Source organism: Ictidomys tridecemlineatus, chromosome 5 (assembly GCF_052094955.1).
Source record: "Ictidomys tridecemlineatus isolate mIctTri1 chromosome 5, mIctTri1.hap1, whole genome shotgun sequence".
Lineage (NCBI taxonomy): Eukaryota > Metazoa > Chordata > Mammalia > Rodentia > Sciuridae > Ictidomys > Ictidomys tridecemlineatus.
Window position 1 is genome coordinate 36,439,995 of NC_135481.1, and position 27,109 is coordinate 36,467,103.

Sequence of the window (27,109 nt, forward strand, 5' to 3'; positions counted from 1 at the left end):
ACCAAGGGAGATAGTCTGCCGAGGTTTTAGTAGTTTGCAGTATCCTGATAAGGAGATTTTATTCCCTCTTTGCTGGCAAAGTTATATAGAGTAATTACATAAGTACTGCTGTGACACTGGGTGGAATCTCATTAAAACTGTATAAGGAACAATTGAGTTGTGGTAGAGAATATTCACTTTATACCCGTTGACTATAATCCATGTAATAGAACATTGGCCTGAGCATAAATACTGGTGTTGTCTGGCTTCCTGATATAATGTATTTGGAATACATATTTAGTGCAGGATTTACTTATGTGGGGCATGATAAGAAGTCATTATGGGGCAGATCCAGATTTTCCCACCTGGTGAGGAAGTTGCTCGCTGTGCAGAGCAGATTGCTCTTTGATTTTTACCCCTCCTGGGAGAGCCACTTGGCCAGCTTGGTTGGGACACTCTGTGGCAATCTGACCACATGGCAACTCTGAAACGTACAGATGCATGCACAGACTCAAGCCCAGAAGAATGTGTCCCTGTGGACTTCAGTTGAACATAGTCTTTCACCCAAGGTGGGTGAGAGGCCAAGCAGAGTAGAATTTGTTGTTCTTTTATTTTAAAAGAAATAGTAGGCACAGCCTTTTTTACCATAAGTACCATAAGGTTGTTTTGTTGATGGTATGTGAATTGCCTCTTTTTAAAAATATTTTTAGTTGTAGATGGACACAATAACTTTATTTTATTTGTTTATTTTTTTATGTGGTGCTGAGGATTGAACCCAGTGCCTCACACATGCTAGGCAAGGGCTCTACCACTGAGCCACAACCCCAGCCCTTGAATAGTCTATTTAGCTATACTGAATATCTCTCCCCACAACAGATAAGAGACATTCTAAATAGTTTGCTGACCTGGCAACCTTGTAACCTCAAAATCACTGAGGGCAAAATACCTAATAAACCCTGACCATTTTCTATGGATGGTGTGTTTTCACAGACCCTATCACATCTCATTTGTGGAGGATTCAATCCATTTTTAATTATCCAGAGCACAAACTTTAATATTTAAAGCTTAAGAGCATCATAAATTATTTATGAAATATTTTTATTACAAAAATATTACATCATGGAACATTTAGAAACTAAGAGAAAAATCCTCTTGACCTAACTTTAGCACCTTAGTACACTGATGTTATTATTATTTAGTCTTATTTTCTTCTAGTCCTCTTATTTTTTCTTTTTTTTTTAAGGGGGGGTGGGGTGGGCAGTATTAGGAACTGATCACAAGGGCATTCTATCACTGAGCTACATCACCAACCCTTTTTTTTTATTTCTTTTTTTAGATGCTGCTGGATCTCTATTTTATTCATTTATTTATGTGTGGTGCTGAGAATCAAACCCAGTGCCTCACACATGCTAGGCAAGTGCTCTACCACTGAGCCACAACCCCAGCCCTCCTGTCTCAGCTTCCTGAGTTGCTGGAGTTACAGGCACATGCCGCTGCACTTGGGTCTATGCATTCTGGTACATGTAATCATAATACTACACTTTTTTTATTTTTTAATTTTTGTTTCTAGATAGGATCTGGCTGTGTTGCTCAGGCTGGTCTTGAATACCTGGGCTCAAGTAATTTTCCCAACTTGGCCTCCTGAGTAGTTGGGACAACAAGCACCTGCCACTACACATTTGTAAGGTGCTTTTCCTCCATAGGTCTTCAGACTGTCCCACCTGGATTTTATCTGAGCTCATTCAGTGTTTAAAGGACAGAAATCAAGATCAATCAACCTCTGTTTATATGAAGGACATTATATTGAAGAGTCTGTATCCCTGTTGTTAAAAGTCAGTGTCACTTTGCCTGTAATAAAAATACCAAAACAATGGAGGGGGAAGCATTCAACTGTTAAACACCCAGCTTCTCTCTCTTTTGTTAAAACAGCTGAGCAAGGCAGCTGGAGTAAACCATTTGAGAATCTGGAGATTGCTGTCACTGGTAAGGATGTCCCAGCTGTGCCCTGTGGTTGAAGTTATCATCATTGTCTCAGGATGCCAAGTCCCAAGCTGAGCTCACACTGGGGACTTGAATCTGTCTAATAGGAGCATGACCTCTGCCTGCGTCATTTAGGAGCCTCGGGTGAAACAGTAGATATAAGATATCAGCTGATACCTCTCTTAATGTAACCCTGCTCAAAGGAATGACTGTGTGTGTATGTATATATGTTCAAGCATGCTTGACATAACTGAGGATACAGAATCATCTCCCCCAAAGAACTGTCATAATTTTTATCCTAGTGTGGTTTACACATGTGTGTTCATCTATGTGAATGCATGTTTTAAATAGATGTGAAACTAAGCTCTTGCCAGAGTAGGTTCTGCTCCCTTTTCTTAAGGAGAATGGCAATGGATTTAGGATTTATAAGAGGAGGCATATGTCCCTCCTTGGTCACATTCTGCTTCCCACCTTAACCCACCAAAACTCTCCATTTCTAGAAGCACATCTAGCCTACATGGCCTCTGTCATACACAACCAGTTCTCATGGCCCCATCAGAGATCTGAATAGGTTTCTTCAAAGCTGCACCAACCCTAGGAGAGCTGAGTTCCCTCAGCCTGCTCAGATGTATAGGACAGCCCCCTAGCATTCTTGCATACCAAGAAAGAAGAAGGAAACCTTGGAGAAACTGAGGCATGCTTGTATTGAGCAGCTCATCCATCATGATGAGCAGTACAAGTTCCAGAGCTCCTAGCTGCCTGACAAGTGCTCCTCTCAAGCCATGGAGCATGCAAATGCCTTCTTTTCCTCTCTCATCTTTTCTTTCTTTCTTTCTTTCTTTTTTTTTTAAGCAAGTGGAGCTCCCTGAAGTGCACTTACTCTCCAAATATGTACACAGCAGGACTTGAGAGATCACTTCTGTCTGTAATGGATGCCTTGTGTCCAAGGTGTTTTCCTGAGTATTGTGCTCTTCAATTTAGGACTCCTAATGCATGATTAATGTGTGTTTAAACAGTCATTGCCTAATCGGACTGCTTCACCTTAGGGACACTGGTGAGTACACAAAGCAGACTTACAGAAAACTCCGTTGACATGCGCACAATGATCTGACAACTCCAGTGTTGTATAAGTGAACATTCTGAGGCTCAGATGGTGCCTGTCCAGTCCTGCAGTTTCTACTGAGTTGCATATGATTTTCAGAGACTGGATTCCCAGAACCATTTGTTTAAGTCAGGTTATTTTTTGCTTTTTGTTTTAGCGTAAATCAAGCAAGGTCCTATGAGTTCCAGAGAGACTGGTTGTGGGTCCTACTTGGTGGATGCTTACAGTCTAGTAGGAAACAGATGTATGTGTGAATAATTTTATATCTGGGTAGAAAGTGAGGAGGGTCTTAAAACTGATTTACAAAGGGAGGAAAGGTTCATTCCATTGTGCAGGGGACTCACAATCACTTAGGACTTGCAAACTGCTGTGGGGGTTGGAGTGCCTCGCAGGGGCCCACACAGCCTTTCCCAGCCATCCACATAGGCTACCAGAGTGGTGCGTGGGCTTGTTGAGTTCCCTGCTGGTTTTGCCTATAGACCAGAGGAGCCCTCTATCCTGCTTGCTTCTCTTGACCTCCATGGCTATGAAACAGAAGCATCCTCTAAAAAGATTCTCTAAGTTCTTGATTTTGATTCACAAAAATGAGATTTGAACCTAATGATCTGTGGACAAATGGCAAATAGGAAAGAAAGACTAAGATGACTCACTCTGAACATCCGGGTCATTTTCATTTCATCTCATTTGCAACCCATCAGGGTCCTTAGAAGATGTGTGTGTGATTCATCATATTATCTGAAATTTTTAAATGAGTCATGCCTGAAAAATGGATGAGGACTTTTTCTCTGAGAGATGTTACAGGAACTGTACAAGCCTGTCCTTTTCTGAAAATTCTTAGAACTGGTTGCTTATAGTTAGAACCTTGAAAAAAAGTGGGAACTTGGCTTAAAGATATATATATAGAGAGAGAGAGTATTAGTATGTGTATGTATTTATATATACTTTGAAAAATGGTTTATTTTTATGGAAACCATTTTAGAAGTTAGGCTTATAATTGCTAAATGATTCAACCACCAAATTACTGAAATCTTCCCCCTCAAGGAGTATTTGACATTTAGTAGAAATTCTATATAATGGAATGAATATGAAAAAAAAATCTGAATAAATTTTTAGTTCTTTAACTTCCTCATATTTGGATTTAGAAGGAAAGATGGCTTCAGGTAGGCTCGTTGTTTGTTTCTTTTGCCTAAAAATAATGGTAAGTGGCGAAGACAAACACTGAAGATTCAAGGCTGCTTCTGCTGTATCTTAACTGATTTCCCAGGCAGCAGCCAGGTGTGAGAGTACAGTATACCTTCAGCCCTCTTATCTTCTCAAGTTGGTTGTTTGGGGTTATTTTGGAAAATGCCAGTGACACAATGATTATATATTCAAGTTCTATAAACTGTTTGGGTTCAATTCCTAGCTCAGTCTCTTACTGAGAAAATTGCCCACCTCTGTGCTTTGGTTTTCCCATCTGTGTAATGGACGTGATGATGGTACCTGTCTTCTAAGTGTGTGGTGGTAGTGGAAGAATACATGTGCCATGAGGACACCGTGCTTGACTCGTAGTTAGCACTCAGCCAACCTCGGCTTCCTTTCTCCTTCCCTCCCTACCCTCTTGTTCAGCGTTCCATCTATGGGAGGATAATCCCAAAGTCAGCTATTTAAAAATTGTCAGCCTGGCCACCTGTTAGTTTTCTACCAACATCCAAGGTAAAGTTTAAAGTACTTTAAATGTAGAAGTTTGAAATATAGCAGGGTTTGAGTTATGTGTGAATTTTCATGCATCTCAGCTGCTTCTGTCTCATTAGTAAGCAGAATTGAATTTATGAAAACTGAAGCTTTCCCAGGACTCTGCACTCTCTGTCTGACCTGGTGTGCAGCTGTGCTATCCCTGGGGTGTTTCTTGCTCCTATGCTTTTCTGACTGCCACCAACTTGGTCAGTGATGTAAATCACTCCTTCCCCGGTCTCCTTCTCTCCTTCCTTCCTTCCTTCCTTCCTTCCTTCCTTTCCTTCCTTCCTTCTTTCTTTTGTTTCTCATGCCTTTCCATTCCTTGAAACTGTCTTAAAACCAGGAATCATAATCATTTAAAAATCAAATTTAGAATTTCAAATGGATTTTCTTTTGCAAATCAGTTTTTCTAAAACACTTAAGTGTATAGAAAGACAGTTTTAACTTGATTTTTGCCTAACTTAAAGTTATCAACATGAAATTGTGATGATAGCTTCTAAATATATGGAGTTTGAAACACAGATTAAATGGAAATTTTTGTAGCCATGCATGGCCTTTTTGTAATCTACCAAAAATATGTTTCCTAACTAGTATTCTTACATATACTCTCAGACCAATGTATGATACTGGCTAAAAATGAGCTATTCAGGACCTTTATACTAGGAAATTCAGATCTTAAAGGCTATCATACAATGAAACAGCTTGTTTATGTACCAATATTCATTAAATTGTATTCAAGTTATAACTTTAAAAGTTGTCTTTTATAGGTGTAGGGACAATTGTTTCCTTTTCTTTCGGACCAGTTTGCCTCACATTGACAAGATGTTTGATAATTTAGAAGCTTGTACTTTTTTAGCTTATGGGTAAACTGAGAGAAGTAGTTTACTATTTGAAAGGGTGTTACCCAGTGTTTTTAAGACTAAAATTGCCTATGAGACTTCCAACGTATCTGCTTTAATTAACGTTAGGAAATAAATTAAGTGAGCCATTATTTAGAATGTGTCTGTTTTTAAAAATGAGCTTGGAGTGTTTGAGGAACAGTTGGGAAGCCATGAGACCACCTCAAAAGGAGAAGGGGGATGGAAGAGAGGAAGGTGAAAACCGGCACCTCTTCCATCCCTGGAGCCTGCCTATTGAGTGGGACTCTCTAAATCCCTTCCCTCAAGCAGCCCAGACCCCAGAACTTCCCTCCTGAACAACACAACCCAATCCTCCCTCCCGCAAGACTCCATGACATGTTTTTCATGTTTTCAGTTTACACTGCTAAGTTAGAGATACCTCAGAGGTGTAAAGAGACTGAAAGTGGTTCTTCATCCGAAAAATGAAACTATTAGAAATCATGTGTGTAAATGAAGCACTTTGCACATGGAACTCAGAATGCCATAGTGAAACACATGCCTTCCCTTCCCAGGTTATTTCACATGTATATGAGCACATAAATATGTCAGGAGAAAACCATCAAATTTTAAGTGTTTACTATCATGCTCCACATCATAGTGCTGGCTCCTGCACTGGCACTGTTTGGCTACTTTGCCTTTGTCATGAGGATCAGAGAGATGGATACAGCTGGCAGATTTGGAGCAGTTATGAACTTTGTCTTTAGAAAAGAAAAGAGAAGAGAGCAAGGAGACTGGATAGGACCGGAAGAGGGAGACCTGAGAGGAGGAGAGATTGGGGTGGCAGTCAGAGGAAATGAGACTTTGGGAAGATATTTTTGTTCTACTATGCAGCGTGTCCCGGTGACCCTGTCCCTTACACAGTCATCATACAGGTTGCATGAGGCTTCAGTATGTTCAGAGTGGGAGGCCTCTGGTTGTGTGTCCATGATGCTTCACTTTTTTGTGTGCGATCTCAGGGACCCAGTACCTACTTCATCTGTAATGACTTTCTAATGTACTAGATAAAAGTAATGTCATGTTTTGTTTTGTTTTGTTTTAAAGAGAGAGAGAATTTTTTTAATATTTATTTTTTAGTTTTCGGTGGACACAACATCTTTGTTTATATGTGGTGCTGAGGATTGAACCCGGGCCGCACACATGCCAGGTGAGCGCGCTACCTCTTGAGCCACATCCCTAGTCCCGTGATGTCATGTTTTTAAAATTTAAGTTGAAGCCTTCTGAGCAATAGTTTAAATCAGTTTCCCTCTGCTTATAACTGACTTTGACTTTTAATACTCTTTCTAGTTCTTTGTATTAAGGAACAATTTTTATTTTTAAAACGACAAACTCTTTAGGGGCTGGGGTTGTGGCTCAGCGGTAGAGCATTGGCCTAGCATGCATGTGGCCCTGGGTTCGATCCTCAGCACCACATTAAAATAAATAAAATTAAGGTATTTTGTCCAACTACAACTAAAAAATAAATATTTTTTTAAAATGACAAACTATTTAAAGAAGGCAATTCCTGCTTTCTGTAATAACCAAGTACGTCTTAGTGAACCAACTTTTCCACAGGTAACTGTAAATACTGGGCAAAATATAACACTACTAAGGCATGATAAAAAGCAGAATTGAAGTAGGGTCTACTCTTGCAAGAAAGGAATGGCAGTGGCTGACTTTCCCAGTCATGTATGGCTTTCAGCTTGAGGGTGTGTCCTACCTGGTAACATATAAGGCAGCTAAAGCTTTCAGATATCACAGTTTCTGTCAAACCCACAGAGGCCAGCATTCAGGAGATCTGCAGCATGAGGAAGAAAATCCTAGAAAGGAGAAGGGCAGACAGAGGAGCCCCAAACTCTGCCCAAATCTCTGGCTGACCTTTAAACTATTCATACTTGACATTGATTCCCAACTACACCTAAAATAACTGAGACTTGGAATAACGTTTATATTTTTCCAAGTAGCATCTCATTATAAAAATCAAGAAAATTAATTATTGGTTTATTGAACACTTTCTTTAGAAAAACATTATTTTCATTAAGTTCTTGGGACTTTTGTCTTTGTCAACCAAAAGCCCTTAAGAGCTCCATTCTTTGAGGGTGTCATTTCAGAGCCAGCTCACTGAATGCTTTCTTAGTGCAAGCTATGTGCTGACGAGCTCAAATGTCACTGGGAGGTTAACACATGCACATATGAAACATTCAGTAACAGGCCTCATTTGATGCCAAAGAATATTTGGTGTAGGACTTCTCATTATACCATAGCAATTAAGAAAAACCAACATGTATGCTTGGAAATTACTAAGATAATAGATAAGGTAGCCCTTGTCCTTAAGCTTATGAGTTCAAATAGTAACAGTAACAAAATGTGGTATTATATATATAAAACAATATATAAGGGCTGCAGTTGTAGCTCAGTGATAGAGTGTTCACCTATCACGTGTGAGGCTCTGGGTTCAATTTTCAGCACTGCATATAAATAAATAAAGTAAAGGTCCATCAGTAATTAAAAAATATTTTAAATAATATATAAATAAGGGAAAAATTAATTCTGATAGGAAATAAAAGACTGTTTCATAGAATCAGTACCATATGGTCTAAGTGTTGAAGGCTGGCTAGAATTTTTCAGGTAGAGTCAGAATAGACTATTCCAGGCAGAAAGAGTAGCATGACCAAGGGTACAGAGGTGGGGAACTAGGGAGATAAGGGAATGTCAAGAAGCCAGAGTTGACTGAACAGCTTGGGAGTGGGAAGGGAAGTGGCCAATGGGACGTGGCATTGAAGAAATAAGGAAGCAATCAAGTGAGTGTAAGAAGTCTGCTTGCTGTGAGTAGAAAGAGAAGTTGTAATGGCCAGATTTGTTGAGGAAATATTTCATAAAGGATGTATTCCCAGAAGTAGAGGAGAAGGGAGTGTTCATTTTCTTTCTTCCTTCCTTTCTCTCTCCACCCACTTAAGTACTGAGGATTGAACCCATGGGTGCTGTACCATCAAGCTACATTCCTTTATATTTTTTTATTTGAGATAGGGCCTTACTAAGTTGCCCAGGCTGGCCATGAACTTAGAATCCTCTTGCCTTGGCCCCCGAGTAGCAGAGATCACAGTTGTGTGCCACCTCCCAGACAGGTATATTCATTTTCTATGGCTGCCATTAACAAAAAATTATCACAAACTAAGCGGCTTATGACAGAAATGACAGAAACTTGCCATCTCACAGTGCTGAAGGCTGGGAACTTGAAATCAGGGTGTCAGCAGGACCCTGCTCCCTCTGTGGGTTCTAGGGACAAATGCTTCCTTGCCTCTTCCTAGCACCTACTGGTCCTTGCCATTCCTTGGTCTCTGCCTCTGTCTTCACACCACTGTGTCTGTGTCTACATGGTGTGTGGACCTAGCCAAATCCAGTGTGACCTCATCTTACCGATGATACCTGCATAGACCTCATTTCCACATTAGAAAATATTTTAGCCAGACACAGTGGCACACACCTGTAATCCCAGCAATTCAGGAGGCTGAGGCAGGAGGATCACAAGTTCAAAGCCAGCCTCAGCAACTTAGCAAGACTCTAAGCAGTTTAGCAAGACCTGACTCAAAATAAAAAATAAGTGCTCACTTCGGCAGCACATATTCCAAAATTGGAACAATACAGAGAAGATTCGAATGGCCCCTGTGCAAGGATGACATGCAAGTACGTGAAGCATTCCGTATTTCTGAGTGCAGCTAAAGCAGCAGAGGTGATTCTGCGTGTGAACAACATCATCAAAGCAGCACCAAGGAAACGAGTCCCTGATCACCATCCCTGTTAAACATTTCCAAATGCTGTTGATCTCTGGACTGCTCATAGCAAAGTTCTGTTCAAAAGACTTCAATCTTTAGAAGAAAACTGTAGAATTGATGGCTGGCTGTGCCCATTACATCCTTAAATTCGGATGTTAGCTGACCTCCTGTTTTAACATGGGGTCTAATTTATTTGCTGTTTCATTTTCCATAAAATTAAGTTGATTTAAAAGTTCATTTCTCATGGCATGCATTAAAATTTTGAATGACTAAAAAATAAATAAATAAAAATAAAAAGGGCTGCAGAGGTTGGGTTCAGTGGCACAACACTCTCAGCACCACATAAATAAATAAAATATAGGTATGGTGTCCATCTACAACTAAAAAAAAATTTTTAATGTTTAAAAGGGGGGAGGTGCTGGAGATATAGCTCAGTGGTTAAGTGTCCCTGGGTTCAATCCCTGATACCAAAAAAAATAAATAAATAAAAGATCATATTTTTAGGTTTTGGGTACACATGAATTTGTGGGGATACCAATCTGCCCAGTACAGCAGGAAATTAAAAATAATGTGAAATATTCTTGGTCTTAAAGTTCTGCATCTGCCTAATCCCTAATATTTAACTCTCTTTTATGAAACACTGTTGTTCACAAAAGTATATTGTTATTATTAACACCTACTTATTCATGACCCATTCATATTTTGATTTTTATAAGTTGTCATTGAAAGTCACAGTATTTTATGTCATTGTAAAACATTTAAAATTAAGTCATCACTAAGTAACTCCGTCCTTCTTCTTGTCTCTCCTTGGTAAAAAAACAATCACGGACACACAGTTTCATTGTTCCAAATGTGTAAGATTAAATGCATTTTGGGGAAAAAGATTTTTTTTAAAGCAAAGCCATTCCATTAAGTAGACCTAAATTTAGATCGCCAGAGCCTTGTAGACACTGAAGAGCAAGTGTCGAAACTCATAATGAGTTCCAGACTGCTGCAGCTGAGCTGCCTGCTTCTCAGCAGTAGCCCTTGCACTAGCTTGCTCCAAAAGAAGGAGTGCGCAGATGAGGGACTCTTATCTTCAAGGCTATCGTTTCAGGTATTAGTTAAAATTTCACATTCTTGACCTTCACAATTCTTAAATCATGAATTCCTAGCAACCATAATCTGTAAAAGAAAAAAAAAAAGCATATTAACACATCCCATAATAACAAATCAAAGATTATTAACTTAACATATTTAATTCAACTCAAAAGAACCAAATATGAAACATTCACTCCCTCCACCCCTATACCTGCAAGCCCAGCTTTTTCTGACAATATCCCTTAGTTAGAGAAAATGCAAATGAAGCTTCTGGAATTCAGCTTAAAAGAGAAAACATTTTATAGCTGGCATGGCTAATTTGACAATATATATGAGTGCCAGTAATTCTCTTAATATAATTCTTGAATAAAAATCTTAGAGGTGAAGGAGCTGGGGATATAGCTCAGTTCGTAGAGTGCTTTCCTCGAGTGCACAATGCCCTGGATTCAATCCACAGCACCACAAAACAAACAAAAAAAGAATTTTAGAGGTGAGAAAATACTGCTTCCAAAGCTCTTAATGATGGGCTAACTCCAGATGTATTGTATTTCAGATCTGGAATTGACTCTCTTTGGTGTGAAATGATCACCAATACGTAAGACTTAATGTTACTGTTAAGACTGGGCTGAGTTAACAGGAGCAACCCCTTAGTTTTCTGTGTGGAATTAGTTTCAGTTCTGTAGGCCATTCTAGATAAAGAGCACTTCAAATTGTATCTGTTAGACATGACTTTTTTGGAGGGAGGGAGCATAACAGGTTGAACTCAAGGGCACTCAACTCCTGAGCCACATCCCCATCCACAGCCCTAATTTATATTTTATTTAAAGACAGGGTTTCACTGAATTGCTTAGCACCTCACTTCTTTTGCTGAAGCTGGCTTTGAACTCAAGATCCTGCCTTAGCCTCCCGAGCCACTGGGATTACAGGCATGCACCATCACACCTGACTAATGACTTTTATTTTTGCAGCTTCGATTCAATTCAGATTCATTTAGATTCATTCTCTCTCTCTCTCTCTCTCTCTCTCTCTCTCTCTCTCTCTCTCTCTCTCTCTCTCTCTCTTGGGATTGAACCCAGGGGCACTTAACCACTGAGCCACATCCCCAGCCCTTTTTGTTCTTTATTATGTCTCACATCATTGATTAGGGCCTTGCTACATTGTTGAGACTGGCTTTGAACCTGCAATCCTCCTGCTTCAGCCTCCCAAGCCACTAGAATTAGAGGTGTGTGCTACCATGCCAGGCAAGATTCATTTCTTGAGTATCTATTGTGTTTCAGGTATCAAGTGTACCAGTGAGAATAAGACAAGATCCTTGGCCCACCCATCAGCCCTCCATGGCAAGTTAGTGCATAATTGCAACATATTGAGAGGCAGATACAACATATTGAGAAGGAATGCCCAGAATGCTATGGAAGCTCAGAAAAGAGCATCTAAAACTTGCTTGAAAGAAAAGTATAATTCTCTTGTTTATACAAACATGAATTCTATGCTTTGATAATTGACTTCAATATTGGTACCTACAAAAAGGAAATGTATTCTAGCAAACATTTTTTTAAAGATAGGATTTGCCAAAACAATCTACTCTAAAAATAAATCAATAGATTGATCTAAGAAATCTTAATTATTCCTTAATTATTTTCTTAATTAATTCTGTAGTCAAAGCCTTAAAAGGATTAATGGTCCACTCACCAAAGTCATCAATGATAACACTCAATTTAAAAATAGCTTTTCAACCAATTCACCCACCCTCCTTGCTGAAATTAAATTGTGGAAACTGTCCTCCACTCCTAATTTACTTTTACTCCTTTCTTTAGGTGTTCACTTAAATACACTTTATTCTGCCCCCTAAATATTCCTTTATTCCCCAACATATTTTTACCTTCATTACCATTATTTTATTGCCCATAGCTCACCTGGATTGTGGCAATGATTTCTTACTTGCTCTCCCATATCTACTCACTGTCTGCCAGTACTCCTCCACCGACATGATATCCATGCAAGTATTTTCCCTTATTAAAAATCTTTTCACCCCTTACCTTCGCCTACAGAATAAATTCCTCAGGGCACTCATGGTCCTTCACCAACTGGCCGTTGACTACCTCTCAGTACTGATCTCCTGCAATAGACCTCCTTGTACCAGGGCAGTTGGTTGAAATTCCTAGAGCACTTCCTGCTCTGAACATCCTGTTCCTTCTACATCTCGTCTGCTCCCAAGCCATCAAGCTTCTGTGCCTCCCTTAGACTCAATTTGTAAATCACTTCCTCTGTGAGGTCTTTCTGGCAGTCTCGCTTTCACCTAACTACCTTTGTACCTTGTATTTACAAGATAAATTTACTGCTGTTACACCCTCCCATTATAATTTGAGATTCTCCCCATGTCCAAAAATAAGGTTCACTTTCCAGTTAATAGAAAATTTGGGGAATCATCCCATCATTCCTCATCTCTAGAGTCTCCCTGGGCTAGAAGAATGGATACAAGTAAGGGCCTCAAGGGAATTCTTCCTTGGCATGTGGACTTGAATACACTGAGGAGGCAGCTCCAGAGCCTGTTCAGTTAACTCTGCATCTTACATGGTCTGATGCCACATGCTTTTCTAAGTATGCATCTTTGACAAAAAGAGCACCCCAGAGCCAGGCACAATGGTGCATGCCTGTAATCCCATCAGCTCAGGAGCCTGAAGCAGGAGGATCACAAGTTCAAAGCTAGCCTTAGCAATTTAGTGAGGCCCTAAGCAACTTTGCAGGACCCTGTCTCAAAATTTTAAAAAATTAAAAGGGTTGAGGGTGTAGCTCGTGGTAGAGTGCCCCTGGGTTCAGTCTAGAGAAAAACATATAAAATACCCTACCCTAGAAGAGAAAGTCCACAGAGCATCCAATGATGCATCTTTTTGCTGAGGCAGCAACCTTTCTTATCTTGAATTCATGACTTCTTTTGACCTTTCCAGGCCATGCTGAAGATTAAGGAGATCTGGAGTATGCAAAGAAAGAACAAGATTAATTACGGCCTTCAGGGGATATAGGAAGGGTGTGTATAGCCTTACGGTATGTCTGCCTCATCAATTCCCTAGACAAGGGGGATTTGGAACTGGTTACCAGCTGACATCTAATCTCTAGAAGATAAAAATGTTCTAGTTTTTTTAAAAAATCTAAAGAAAAATGTAAGAAATCTGGTTTTAAATGCTTCTTGTTTCTTACCTCATACTCTTCAAATATTGTTGAAAATCACTGGTTTCCTGCTAGGTTTTTGTTTTGCTTTGAGGTTTTTTGGTTTTTTGGTTTTTTTTTTTTTTTTTTTTTTTTTTTTGCTTGTTTGTTTAGTTTTTGTACTTGGGGATTGAACCCATGGGTACTTTACCACAAGCTCCATTCCCAGTCCTTTTCATTTTTTGTTTTGAGACAGGGTCTCACTGAGTTGCTAAGGCTGGCCTTCAGCTTGAGCTTGCAATCCTTTTGTCTCAGCCTCCCAAGTCTCTGGGTTTATAGACTATGCCCTATGCACTACTCCTGTTAGATTTTTAACTCCTGTTTCTTATGCGTGTCCTCATGGAAAAACCCAATATTTGTCCTATTTCCAACAGGAATGGGTTTTCCAATGGAACAAGACCAATAGTGCCTAGGTCTAAGAGATCCAATGAGTTCAGAGAAAAATTCAGCCAAGGGGTTTTATATGTGCATAGATAAATATTGAGAGACAGCATCAAAGAATTATAAAACTATCTAAAAATTGCAGAGGAGAATGGAGCTACAGCCCATCAAAATTAAAGGATGGACATTTGGAAAGAATATGTACTTTGGAGCAAAGCAGGCCTGGATTTAAGTCCCACATATTAGTTGTAGAGTCTTATGCAGGTCTGTTAACTTCACTAGGTCTTGGCTTCCTCTTTATAAAATGGGGTTCATAGAAACCTTCCTTATGAAATTGTTAGCCTTAGAGTTAATGTTTGCAGAATGCTTTGCAAGCAGTTGGCTCTGGTAGTTATGATTTTAGGTTTCTGATGTGATGGAATCTGATGTTTCACCCAGATCCCCCCAGGAGTGCTGTTGGCAGTGATTTCTATTCAATGACTGCTCAGGTGAGTGTGTAAACACCTGGCTTTCTTGACTAAACTTGAAGCAATTCTGAAGGGCCATCCCAGCTTCAGATCACCCCATGGTTCAGCCAAGTCAGTGATAAGCTTATGTGGCAGCTCAACCTCTCTCACTCCACTTTTCTTCCCTCCCTTCCAAGGATATTGACCCCAAGAGCACTTCTAAACAAATGTCCTGCATGCTAAACTCTATTCCAGAGTCTACTTCCAAAGGAACCTAACCTGTAACAATTAACTTAGCGGAGGTATCCAGTCCTGGGTTATAATTCATCACACATTGACCCAAGATGCTAAAAACCAAAGATACTGTGGCACCTTGGCCAGGTGCCAGGAGGTATTTTAGAAAGACAGGAAAAGCATCAGAAAAAACTGTAAGGGAAAGAGTAAACCCCTAGAGACATGTGGAATTTGCCCATAGAAAGGCATTTGATTGTTTCCAGAATTTAAAAACACTCTAAATCCTCTTCCACATTAGCCCGGCGCAGGGAAATGTTCTTCAGCATTAACTTCCTAAAAAGAACTTGGCTATGAGGTTCGCATCAATATAATTAAGCAAATGTAATGATTAGTCTTTTCCAGCATTGAGCTTTTAATTCCTTCCCAGTGGCAAGGGCCCAGTTAGAGACCTTCCTGGAAGCAGAGTTATTTTCCTTTCCCTTGACTGTGTTGGTGGCATAAGCAGTTATTTTGGAGCTGGGCAGCATTGCAAACATATTTTGGGGAACTCAGTTGTTTAGGCAGGAGCCCCCTGTCTCACTCAGCCTCTTCCCATCCCCTCCCAAACACATATTATGCTGTTAAAATCAGCAAATTAGCCAATCCTGAAGTTAACTTCTAGGGTTTCATTGAACTCTAATTTGGGCAGGGACACCATCTCCAGGAATGGCCTTTTCTATTCTTTCCTACACTGATTTCATCAGATAATAAAAATTGAAGACCCAGGAGGAAGGAGCTCATCAAGTAAGACTAGCTGTTACCAATTAGCCTGGTCACTGAGTAATTAATCAACCAATACTTCTTGAGGACCATGTGCTAGGCAGTGGGCTGTGGACCACAAATGCAAACACTGCACACAAGTTTCCACCTCAGACGACAGTGGGCATGAACAGGGGAAGGTTGGCAGTAGAACTGTGAGGTGGTACAAAGAGTACAATGAGATCAGAGAGAAAATGACTTTTCCCAGGTCACTTTTTCAGTATCTCTAAACCTTGAGGTCACTCAGGTAGTACCTTGCCCAAAGCACTTAGTAAATACAGTTGGTGTTTTTCCCAGTGGTTTTCTTTTTTTTTTTTTTTTTTTTTTTTTTTTTTTTAAAAATTTATTTTTTTTTTTTCTTTTGTTTTTAGAGAGAGAGAGAGAGAATTTCAATATTTATTTTTAGTTTTCGGCGGACACAACATCTTTGTTTGTATGTGGTGCTGAGGATCGAACCCGGGCCGCACGTATGCCAGGCGAGCGCGCTACCACTTGAGCCACATCCCCAGCCCTTCCCAGTGGTTTTCATTCATTTTTTTTTAACCTTGAAACAACACAATTGCTTTAGTCAGCTTTTCTGCTACTGTGACCGAAAGACCAGTCAAGAATGATTTAGGAGGAAAATTGTATTTGAGGCTCACGATTTCAGATGTCTTACTCCACAAATGGTGGGCTCCATTCCTTGGGCACAAGGTGAGGCAGAACATCATGGCAGAAGTGTGTGGTGGAGGAAAGCAGCTGGGAACACGGCACCCAGGAAGCAGAGAGCTCTGCAAAATAAGGACAAAATATGAACCCAAAAGGCATGCCCCTAGGGACAACCCCTCTTTCAGCCACACCCTACCTGCCTAGAGTTACTACTCAGTTAGGGATTAAAAATCCCTATCGGGATGAATCCACTTGACTGGGTTAAAGGTCTCATAACCCAATCATTTCACCCCTAAACCTTTTTGCATTATCTCACACATGAACTTTTAGGAGATACCTCATATCCAAACCATAACAATATTCAGTGGGCAGCAGACGTACAGGGTTTTTTCAATGGTGACATCTCAACCAGTGTTGTGTGTGCCTCTGTAAATCTTGGTCTCCATATTGTAGCCTTGCCATATAGAGGCACCCAGATGACAAGGATGTTCCAGGAATCTTGGGGGACCTGCTGGGTCAAGGCTCCTGCCTCACCTCCATTTATAATACTGCCAAAATATGCAAAATGAGTAGTCACTCCTGCAGAGGAGGCCAGAAGTCTGGCTTCTTTATATCACACTTTAAAGGCCAGACCACATCAGGTCATCCCCACCTCACTGCCAGTACATGAGAGATGTGTTTCCAAGTCCAGGAATTATTTATAGACTAAGAGACATCTGTTGCTGCTAGCCACTGAAACATCTGGGAGAATGACAGGAAACTAACAAGTTTAAGGACTAGGGCATGTATCTCAAAGCACACCCTCAGCTTCTACCTCAGCCCAAGGTCAGAGACTCTGCCTCTGGTTAAGTCTGGGATGCTGTCAGGATGAGATTAGAAGGGACATTTATCAGACCCTTCTCTGTCAGTTCTTCTTTCTTACATAACTGGACATTGGAAGAGTTCCCTATCCTATATACAGGACCATACAAATAAAACTTTATTCCCTACTCTTACCCCAGCCATTTTACCCCTAAGGCCTTCCCATGATTCAGGGTCCCCACTGCCAACTGTAGTCTAAGCAGTGCTTGGAGGACAGAGGATAGTAATAGCCTCAGGATCTACTCTGAGAAGTTCCTGCAATGATCCTCACCATGTGAGGGTGAAGGCATGCACAGGGGATCTAACAGAACTTTTCCATCACTCACAATGCAAAGTGAAATGACCAAATTCATCGTAGCAGAATAGTTTTACATATGGTATTCACTGTCTCAGGCCAGCTAGATGCAGCTTCTAGAATTGAATGAATTCTCTTTAGTTACTCTTCCCATTTACTGTGAGCAATGGCCCTGAGTTTTTTCAATTAGTTAAACTAGTGATAAATGCCTTAAACATCTACCTTGTTAGAGCTACCTGATTATCCTTTTTAAATACAACCAAAAAAAGGAAAAACTTTTTAAAATCTTTGTTTAGGCCAAGCATGGTGGCACACACCTATGACCCAAGCAGCTCAGGAGGCTGAGGCAAGAGGATCATAAGTTCAAAGCCAGCTCAGCAACTTAGTGAGGCCCTAAGCAATCTAGTAAGACCCTGCTTTAAAATAAAAAATAAAAAGGGCTGGGGATGTGGCTTAGGGGTTGAATACCCCCGGATTCAATCCCTAGTACCAAAACAATAAAACAAACAAACAAAAGAAAACAACTTTGTTTAGGAGAAGAGAGACCTGGAATATGATTACTCTGGTCAACTAATAACAGAATCAGAGATTTTGCACATGTAAAGTGACAGAAGACCATTTAAGAGGTGGGAAACTGAGGCACAGAGAGAAAAGACTTGCCCAATGGATTGCTTGCCTTTCTGACATCATTTTCCTCCTGCCGCTAATTCCCTACCCAATGCTGAACATGGAGGACTTGCCTTCTGGCATAGAACTATGTGTTCAGGGCATATTCCCCCAGCCCTCCATGGAGGGCAGCTGGATCCTTTTCCAGGAAAAGGGAGAGAAGGGGAGAGCTGGTCATGACATCAAGGCAAAAGTCTGACTGAGAAGCCTTAAGGAAAGCAGATGTAGACAGGAGTCAGCAGTAGGCAGAGGGCTAGGGCAGCACTCAGCCTCCTTCCAAGTCACCAGAGCCTACAGACCAGGAGAGGAACATTCTCGAATAGATTCCTGCCACTGACAGCAGAACTGGGGTGAGAAGGGGACTCTTTCTCTGAATTAGTGTTGATGATAACTGCTAGCGTTACTTTCCGGTGATCTCATTCATAGCAAATATGCAGTGAGTTTTGAGCTAGTTAGCCGATGAACATAAATGGTAATTGGGGACTTGAACCTTGCATCAGAATTGGGCAGCTGCCAACTGTCATAAAAGGCAGAATTTGAAAACCTGGCAGGAAGGAGCAGAGTTTGACTCACAGCCTCATGCTCTGAAGTTGTTCCTCTTGGTACATGAAAACATGGGAGTTAAATGAAAGTGAGAATTGTGCAGATGGAGCTGGACTCTGGTAGAGTTCAAAAATCCACTTTTTCCACTTAGCTCTGCAGTCTTGGCTACAAGAGCTACAAGTCACCAACAGATGCTGGAGAAGGGTAGATCTAGTCCAGTAGTCTCCAGACCAGCATCACCTAGGAATTTGTTTGCTTATTTTTCTTTTTTCTTTTTGTGGGGAGGGTACCAGGGATTGAATTTAGGGGCATTCGGCCACTGAGCCGCCTTTCCAGCCCTATTTTATATTTTATTTAGAGACAGGGTCTCACTGGATTGCTTAGCACCTTGCTTTTGCTGGGGCTAGCTTTGAACTCCCCAGCTGCTAGGATTACAGGCATGTACCATCACACCGGGCTTATCTGGGAATTTGTTAGAAACGAGAAGTATCAGGCCCCACCCCAGACCCACTGGACCTGACACTCAGTGGGGGGCTGGGGAATCTGTGTTTTAACTAGAATCACTTGGAGGCAAGTGATTCTGATTCAGGCTCAAGTTTGAGAACCACTGGTTCTAAGTACGGAGCAGTTCTGTTAAGTAACAATAGAGGATGAAATACACATGATTCAATAGACACTATACCTTTTAATGTTTTGACTTTGATTAGAATAAAAAGAAAAAAGTATCAGGTAAAATGTGTTTTAGTAAATTAACTCAGAGCTTCTCTTAAAATAACAGATTCTTTCCAGAGTCAAAGCTACAGGACCTAACTATAGCATCAGACTGTCCTCCAGGCATTCCCAGGTGAAGGAATATATAACAGGCTGTTTGGAAACTCTCCCTTCAGAGCAAGCTAGCTGTCTGCCTCCTCTCTTTCCTCTTCTTCCTCTTCTCCTCCACCACTGGGACTGCCACAATTGAGAGATCTGGGGTTTGTCCTCCTGCTTTCCCAGGCCTTAGCATTTGTACAGTAAACCATCTCTCCACCCATGTTTGGCTCATGGCCCCAGCTGTCTCACTTTTCTCTTGGGCCTCTGGGTATTGTTGGTCCAGAAAGGTTGTTTCCATTTAGTGCTGGAAAGGGGAGATATTCATAAACCTGACCTTGTACCAACAGTGGGACCAGAAACCAAGAGGTAGGTCCTGGAGCCTAACTGATTTCTTTCTATCTGCTGTTATGAGGGGCTTTCAAGGGAGGTGCTGCAGTCCTTCTCAAAAGAAGCAGGGAGAATGACTTGACCCATCCTGTCCTAGCATAGGATGCCAACAGCTGTGTGTGACCTTGAGATTCTGATCAGGGAGCCCTGGGCTCTACTCACCCTTCTTAATCCTGTTGTGCATCCATTCACCTGAGAATGTGGGGGGCAGGGGGTTGGTGCTACAGTCAGCTCCTGTAGCTTTAACACCAGAGAGAACCTGTTATGTTCCTTAAGAGGTTCTGAGTTGCCAGGCACCACTGTCCAGTAGTCTCCAGACTTTACAGCCCACACCTGTAATTCCAGCAGCTCATAAGGCTGAGGCAGGAGGATCACAAGTTCAAAGCCAGCCTCAGCCAGCCTCAGCAACAGCAAAGTGCTAAACAACTCAGTGAGACCCTGTCTCTAATTTAAAAAAAAAAAAAAAAAAAAAAAGGCTGGGGATGTGGCTCTGTAGTTGAGTGCCCCTGAGTTCAATCTCTGGTACTACCCCCTGCTCCCCCACCAAAAGGCTCTGAGTTAATTTTTTTGCCAGATACATTTTTATTTTTAATTTAGTCAAAACCAAGGCATTATAAGGTACAGTGTCTACTGGAATTGTATGGTATCTGGTCTTCAACCTCATTCAACTCCTCTTTCTCACAGAGTATGTCAGGAACATAGAGGAGGTTCTGCCTTTTTTCTCTATAGCAGGAGGAACAACTGCCAGGCATCTAAAGGAGTTTGGGTTGACTGTGTGTATTTTATATTTTCTACTCTTCTCTGACCAAGTCTGGGAGACATAGCCTTGGGGTATAGAGACGATGCAGATCTGTGCTTTGAGAACCACTTAGGGAAGACTTCCAAAATGATGTCAGATTCCTATAAGGGAGAGGACACTGCAAAGTGAATAGCTGGCCAGGATCCACCCCAGAGTTCTTATCCAGGGAAAGTGGGCTTCTGTACCTTGAGGGCACATTCTCATTGCTGAAGCCTCATAGAGTTTAAGTCCATTCATTCTGAAGGAAGAGGAGTCATAGGAGGCAGGGGAAGTTGGTAGGAAAAATTCACAGGGTTCTTATGTACATTATGTCTCTTATTTGGGACCTCAAAAATAATCCTTCTAGAGATGTGGTATTAGCCTTGTTTTACAAATAAGGAAACTGAAGTTCAGACAGATTTCAGTACCGGTCTGAGATCACAGAGGAGGAGTAACTGAACAGGGCCTTGACCAAGTCTAGCTTTTGTTCCCAGGGCTTTTACCTTTCTAGTGTACTTCCACTCTGTTCCCCTACCTCCACCTCAAGTTCTAGGGAATGCAAGTGTTCTGGGGAGGATACTTGAAAATGAGACTGTACTAGGATTCAGAAATCCCAATCTCTTCTATTTATGAGGTTTGTCCACTCAGGATCCATCATTTATGTTGGTGTTGGTCAATCATTTTCTGTGGGGGAGATGAGGTTAAGGGAATAGGTACAGATGGACTGTTCTCATAATCCCTGACCACCCAGGCCTCTCCCTGCATCCACAGAAATTCCCAGATTTGTCAGATAACATGCATTTGCCCTGCTCCCCCCAACTTAAAAAAAAAAAATAGTTGTCAAACTGTCCTTAGGTTAAGGGCAAGGGGAAGCTGACTTTCTTTAAAAGTAATCTGAAGCAGTATTATAAGAGAAGCATAGGTGTATGGGAAGGAGTGTGTGTGTGTGTGTGTGTGTGTGTGTGTGTGTGTGTGTGTGTGTATGAGAGAGAGAGAGAATATGAATATGAACTGTGCACAAACTAATGACTTTTTGTTTGTTTTGTTTTTTCCCAAGCAAGCCTGGCTAAATTTCTAGTAATTCTGCAGCTATGATATTACTAGTCTCCTGAAATATTCTCACTGGCCAGAAAAATACAACTCATATTTATTTGGTCAGTAGCAGAATGTGGTGGTGATGCTTCTAAGAATCTGTCCCTTTATTTGTAAAAATGGCCTTGCCATGGGAAAGATGGACAAACTGATTTTCTTCAGGCCAAGCTCTGTTTTTCTTTTCTTTTCTTCCAGAAACCACTAGACAAAAAGAACCCATGTAGGAATGAGATGGTGTAGCTCTAGAAGGATCATCATTAATATCTCTATAAGTCTGGCCCTCCTGTTAGCCCTGCTCTTACAAACTGTAACAGTTGCAGGTTTGAGGTCCTGCTCAGAGGGTCCTATTTTGCCTTGTTGGGTCTGTTTTGGGCCATCTGTGCTGAAAGAACACTTAGTCCTCCTTCCCATGACATTTACTTGCACACAGTGACCTCTGTGTTCCAGATTGAATGTGATTCCCCCACCCCACGTGCACATCCTTTGAGTGCCACACCATGTGGTGGTGATCTAAGCCAGTTCTCTGACCTAAGTAAGGTCTGCCAAGAGGGCTCCCTGCAGCATTGCACCTGGCATCTGACCCTTCAGGCATCAGTGCAGCATCATGAAAACCTCCCTGCTCTCTCAATTTGCATGTGGAATGGGAGGTATTGGGGCAAAGAAGTTCCTGAATGTATTAAAGATTAGATAAGAACTATGGCTAAGGAACACAGATCCTGTTTCCCCCCTGAACTTTGCTTTCCCACCCTCTGGACTTGGCCGCTCTCCTGGGAGTCACATGGTCATCTGTTCCCATGGCAGCCTCCTGGTGCTACAGTTTGGATACCAAGTGCCTGCTTGGGCCCCATCCTTCCCAGCCTGACTGCCGAGTTCTGAGACCGGACCCAGAAGAACACCTGGGCAGGGCTAAGCTGTGTCCCTTTTGTATTCATGGCAGCCTGATGCATAAGACAGTGTGGCTTCAAGTGGGCATCTCTGTATTTCCCCCTGGAATGAGATTCCTGATCCGTCTCCCAGAGGGAGCTGGCTATTCTCCTAGCTGCAGCCTCAGCAGCTCCTGGACAGATTTTGTTGGTTTACCACTAAGCAAGAAAAAGTGGGCTCCTGGGCCAGGAGCCCACAGGGGTTCCCTCCCTTCAAAGAAAATGTAAGTGAGCATGGAAGGTGCTGAGGTTTAGAAATCTGGGGCCCTGCAATTAGCACTTATGCCCCTCATCCTCCCTCCGCCTCAGATAGCTGGGCTGGGTGTAGTGTGGGACCAGGGGAGGTAAGAGCTGCCCCAGTAATTCAGTCACACTTTTCTGCTCTGCTCACTCATGCCATGGCCCTGAGAAGATGAACTGATGTGTCCATTCCTCTATGACATTAAAGAGCTTTTACACAGCATCTGCTCCTTATCCTGGCAGACATTGGCACACACACGTGCCCTTAGAGAGCTCTGACGAGGACAGCAAGGATGCCTTTGGCCTACAAGAAATTTAAATATGAATTTAAGCTAGAATGGAGGCTGAGTGCCAATCTTTTCCCTGTCAGACTTAGAGGACAACTTCAGCTCTTGCCTCTCCTCTAAGCTCCCTTATCTTAGTGTGGTCTTCTTCTTCTTCTTTTTTTTAATATTTTTATTTTTAGTTGTAGTTGAACACAATACCTTTATTTTTTATTTATTTATTTTTATGTGATGCTGAAAATCAAATCCAGGGCCCTGCACGTGCTAGGCGAGCGCTCTACTGCTGAGCCATAACCCCAGCGCTAGTGTGGTCTTCTTTAACCCCTGGCCTCTTGTACTTTTGGCCAGCAGGGGCCCACTTTCTGTAATCCCTCCCTTTTATCTCTGCCTTCTCCAGGGGCCCATGAAACCTCAGTCAGCTCCCATTTAACAGCATGTGGCTGAAGGTGAAGGAAGCTGTAATCCTTCTTGTCCCCTCGAAGCCTCACTTAGTTGGTACTTAAAATATGTGTGCCTCACAGGTAGATGGGATTGGATAAGGTGAAGCTTAATGAGTGGGGGCTCTCTTCATGTTGGCTCCCCTCATCAGGATTCACCATGCCAGGGCCTGACTCCATCCATGATGGGTTAAAATAAAGCTTCTCTGGCTTAAAGGCATTATGAGGCAGAAAATGCAATTAACCTTGAAAAGTTTAGGTCACTGACTCAGCTTGCTTGCTGCTTGCTGCTTCAGTCCCTTCGCTCAAGAATAGGCAAAACATAGAAAACCAGAATCACACATTCCAGGGAGGAGCAAGAAGAATTCTCCCAGCCTCCGTTGCAATGTGATTCTAAGAGCTTCAGGGATTGTTCTGTGCACCATATGGAGAGAATAAATGGATTTTCTTACCTGAACTGTTATTTTCAAATATGTGTAGGTATTATTGTGGTTCATAAAATTCAAATTTATTTTTAACTGAGTACTTAATATAAGTTACTTTGACCCAATAATGTCTTGGGAGGAGAATAAGCTCTGAGGTTTAACTGGAGGATAAGGATTTGGGTGCTCTGCCTCAGCTCACTTGTCCTAAAGATAAACGTTCTCAGGCATGGAGCTCTGACTTTGTGACTAAACAGTAATCACCTGTCAGTACCAGTGCCTGTTTCTGCAGTATAATCAATGGCTCAACATTCAGCACACAAAGTGCAGTGTAGCCATAGTGCCAAGGTAACTACAGGCAAAGGGAAGAGAAGATAGAGTCCCTGGGCTTTGCCATCCCACCAAAAGAGAAGACTGGCTGCACAGAATATTCCAGAAACCCCTGGACTTAGGGATAGGAGGCCATGGGGAGGGTCTCTTAGAACACAGCTGGCATCTGTAAGTGCAAGGGGACTCCTGAGACCAGGAAGTTGTATAATTCCGAAAATTTTTCATGCCAATGGCTTATTGTTGATGTTACAGCTGCAAGTGACTCCACCCAGAGTCCACTTCAGGCCACCCTTCCAGTCACAGGCGTTAAGTACCCCAAGGGAGGGGCATGTTGTAGAAAGTACCTCCACAGTGCTGAGTCATCCTGCCTTTGTATAGGCTGGAAATTTGAACTTCATGGAGATGGGAGGCCAGAAGCAGCTCTATTCTACCTCCTATCCCCACTCCCTTCACCCAGCCCTATCCCTGGAGAAACAGCAAAGGAAGATGCTTCTTTCTATGGGTCTACGAAAACAGCCTCATAGCCATGCATCTACCACAGGCAGATGGGAACCTGAGGGACCAATGACCTCCTGGTGGGGAGCACACCAGGGGAACCCACCAGATGCTGAGAAATAACCAGAGAAAGATCCTTTTTATAGCTACAGGGAATATGTAATGGGATAGGTTCTTGTTTCCTAATTCCTACAAGAGAAAAGCCATGCTTCCATTTTCTTCCTGTGAAGTGAGAAAACTCTATAGTTGGATCTATTAAATCTAAGGTTCTTAAGCAGCCGAGAGCCTTACAAGTACATCTGAGCTGCCAGCCCCTGAGAATGAGTTGTGGAAGGCAGGATTCTTATTAAAAGTCCTTGTGATTTCCATGACAGAAGCAGTTTCCCCATGGCTATTTCCCAGGCTCCTATAATGTGGTTGCTGTATGGATGGAAGCAAACTCCTTCAGCCATTAAAATTCATGCTAGCTGATCCCAAATGTAGTAGCCAGCTTGGTGCAAAGTAAAATTTGTAGAGGAAAATAATCACAATATGCATTTTGTACAATTCCATTTCCGTTTTTCTGAAAGAGATAATAGTGTAGGATGTGTTGCGTGGGACAGAGTTGAACATATTTCCTCCACTCTCAGAGAGCCTTAAACACAAGTTTAAGCTCTGAGGCATCAGTGAGCAAGTGGTGAGACCCAGTTTGTGGCCCACACCCGGGAGTCCTCATGTGATTCCTAATCTCTGCCCTGAGAGTAGCTCTTTCTTGTGGGAAACCAAAGGGTATGGGAATGGGACCACTACTTCAGAAGTAGAGAGGGGAGCCAGGGGTGGTGACGCACACCTCTAATCCCAGCGGCTCTGGAAGCTAAGGCAGGAGGATCACTAGCTCAAAGCCAGCCTCAGCAATTTAGTGAGGCCCTAAGCGACTCAGCAAGACTCTGTCTCTAAATAAAACAAAAAAGGGCTGGGGGTGTAACTCAGTGATTAAGTGCCTCTGGGTTCAATCCCTGGTACCACCGCCCGCCCCTGCCCCCCCACACACACACATAGGAAGTGTGAAGCCAACAGGAGAGGGAGGCACCCACATGGTCCCTCCTCCTTTAGCTGAGCTGTCTACCACTCATCCTTCCATCCCTGCAAAGATAAGCTTCTTAAGATATTTGTGAGAGGTTTGGTATCCTGCCCTAGTTCTCCTTCAATAATGTAGGGTGAGCCAGCAGAAGAGGCTGAGGGGAGATGTAAACCTTTCATGAACAGGCATGTCTTTAAGACCTGTTTCTTGGAACCAGGCCAGATCCTTCTGTACCACGGCCCTGGTACACATATAAATCTCACCTTGGTACAGGTGAGATCTTTGGATCTTATAAGACAGCCTCAATTTGGATACAAAGTTAGACATGGACAGGCCAGAGTGAGTCAGCGGAACTACAGAGGTCATGGGGGACAGACCTAGAGATGCATGCTTTGCAGGCCTTCAGATGTTCTGACAGTTCCCTGCATGTCATTCTTCCAGTCATCCTAGATACCCAGGCAGGTCTCTGAAGTAGAAGTTATGGGTTATAAACAACCTAACATCTTAACATTTTGTAAAACCTTGTAGCCAACCTTCTACCTGCTATTCATTCAATAATTTATTCAACAAATAACCATTGAGGACCTCCTGCCTTCTATCAGGCCCTGTGCTGACCTGGGGAAAGGCCCCATTTTCAGGAAAATTACAGTCTCAAAAAGGAGCAGACAACAAATAAGTAAATAAGTCAAAAAGGTAATTACAGACTATTATAAGTGCTATGAAGACCATAAACAGAATAATGAGATGGAAAGCTAGAGAAAGGCCATCCTTTAGGGGAAGACCTCTCTGCAGAAGGGGCTTTTGAAGTGAGACTTCAAGGATAAGAGTGGCTAAGAAGAGCTATAGGAAGAGCATGCCAGGCAGTGGGAAGACAAAGACACAGGCAGAAAAGCCTTGGTGTGTTCAGGAATAAGCCACAGCAAGAATGCAGTAAGGAGAATGATTTGGGATGAGCTCAAAGAGAAGGCAGGCGCCAGGCTACATAGGGCATCACAGGCCATGACCAAAGGTAGGACTCTTTTCTGAGAGCAATGGAAAGACCCTGGCAATGTGAAACAGAAGTGAGGAGTGTAATTAAAGATCACTGAATGTTCACTATCACATTGTTTGTAATAGGTTAAAACAAATTCCATCAATGTGGAACTGGATAATGTCTGAGGTATATTAGTATGCACTGCTATAGAAGGATTTTCAAGATATCCTAAATGGAAAAAAAAAAACAGAACAAGAAACAGAGTAAAATATAAAATTGTGCTGCAGCCAGGCACGG

At 42.0% G+C, this 27,109-nt stretch overlaps 1 protein-coding gene, 1 long non-coding RNA gene and 1 other non-coding gene across 10 annotated transcripts in view; 2 read left to right on the plus strand and 1 right to left on the minus strand.

The window, feature by feature from the left end:
• Frmd5 (FERM domain containing 5) overlaps positions 1–27,109 on the plus strand; it is a 307,318-nt gene that overhangs the window by 233,012 nt on the left and 47,197 nt on the right. The window lies entirely within an intron of this gene.
• LOC120886929 (U6 spliceosomal RNA) lies at positions 9,254–9,360 on the plus strand. Its single transcript, XR_005730115.1, has one exon. It is a non-coding gene; the product is annotated as a U6 spliceosomal RNA (small nuclear RNA).
• On the minus strand, positions 10,262–20,230 carry LOC144377756 (uncharacterized). Its single transcript, XR_013438812.1, has 3 exons — positions 16,210–20,230; positions 13,352–13,473; positions 10,262–10,589 (listed from the first exon to the last, which is right to left on the minus strand). It is a non-coding gene; the product is annotated as an uncharacterized LOC144377756 (long non-coding RNA).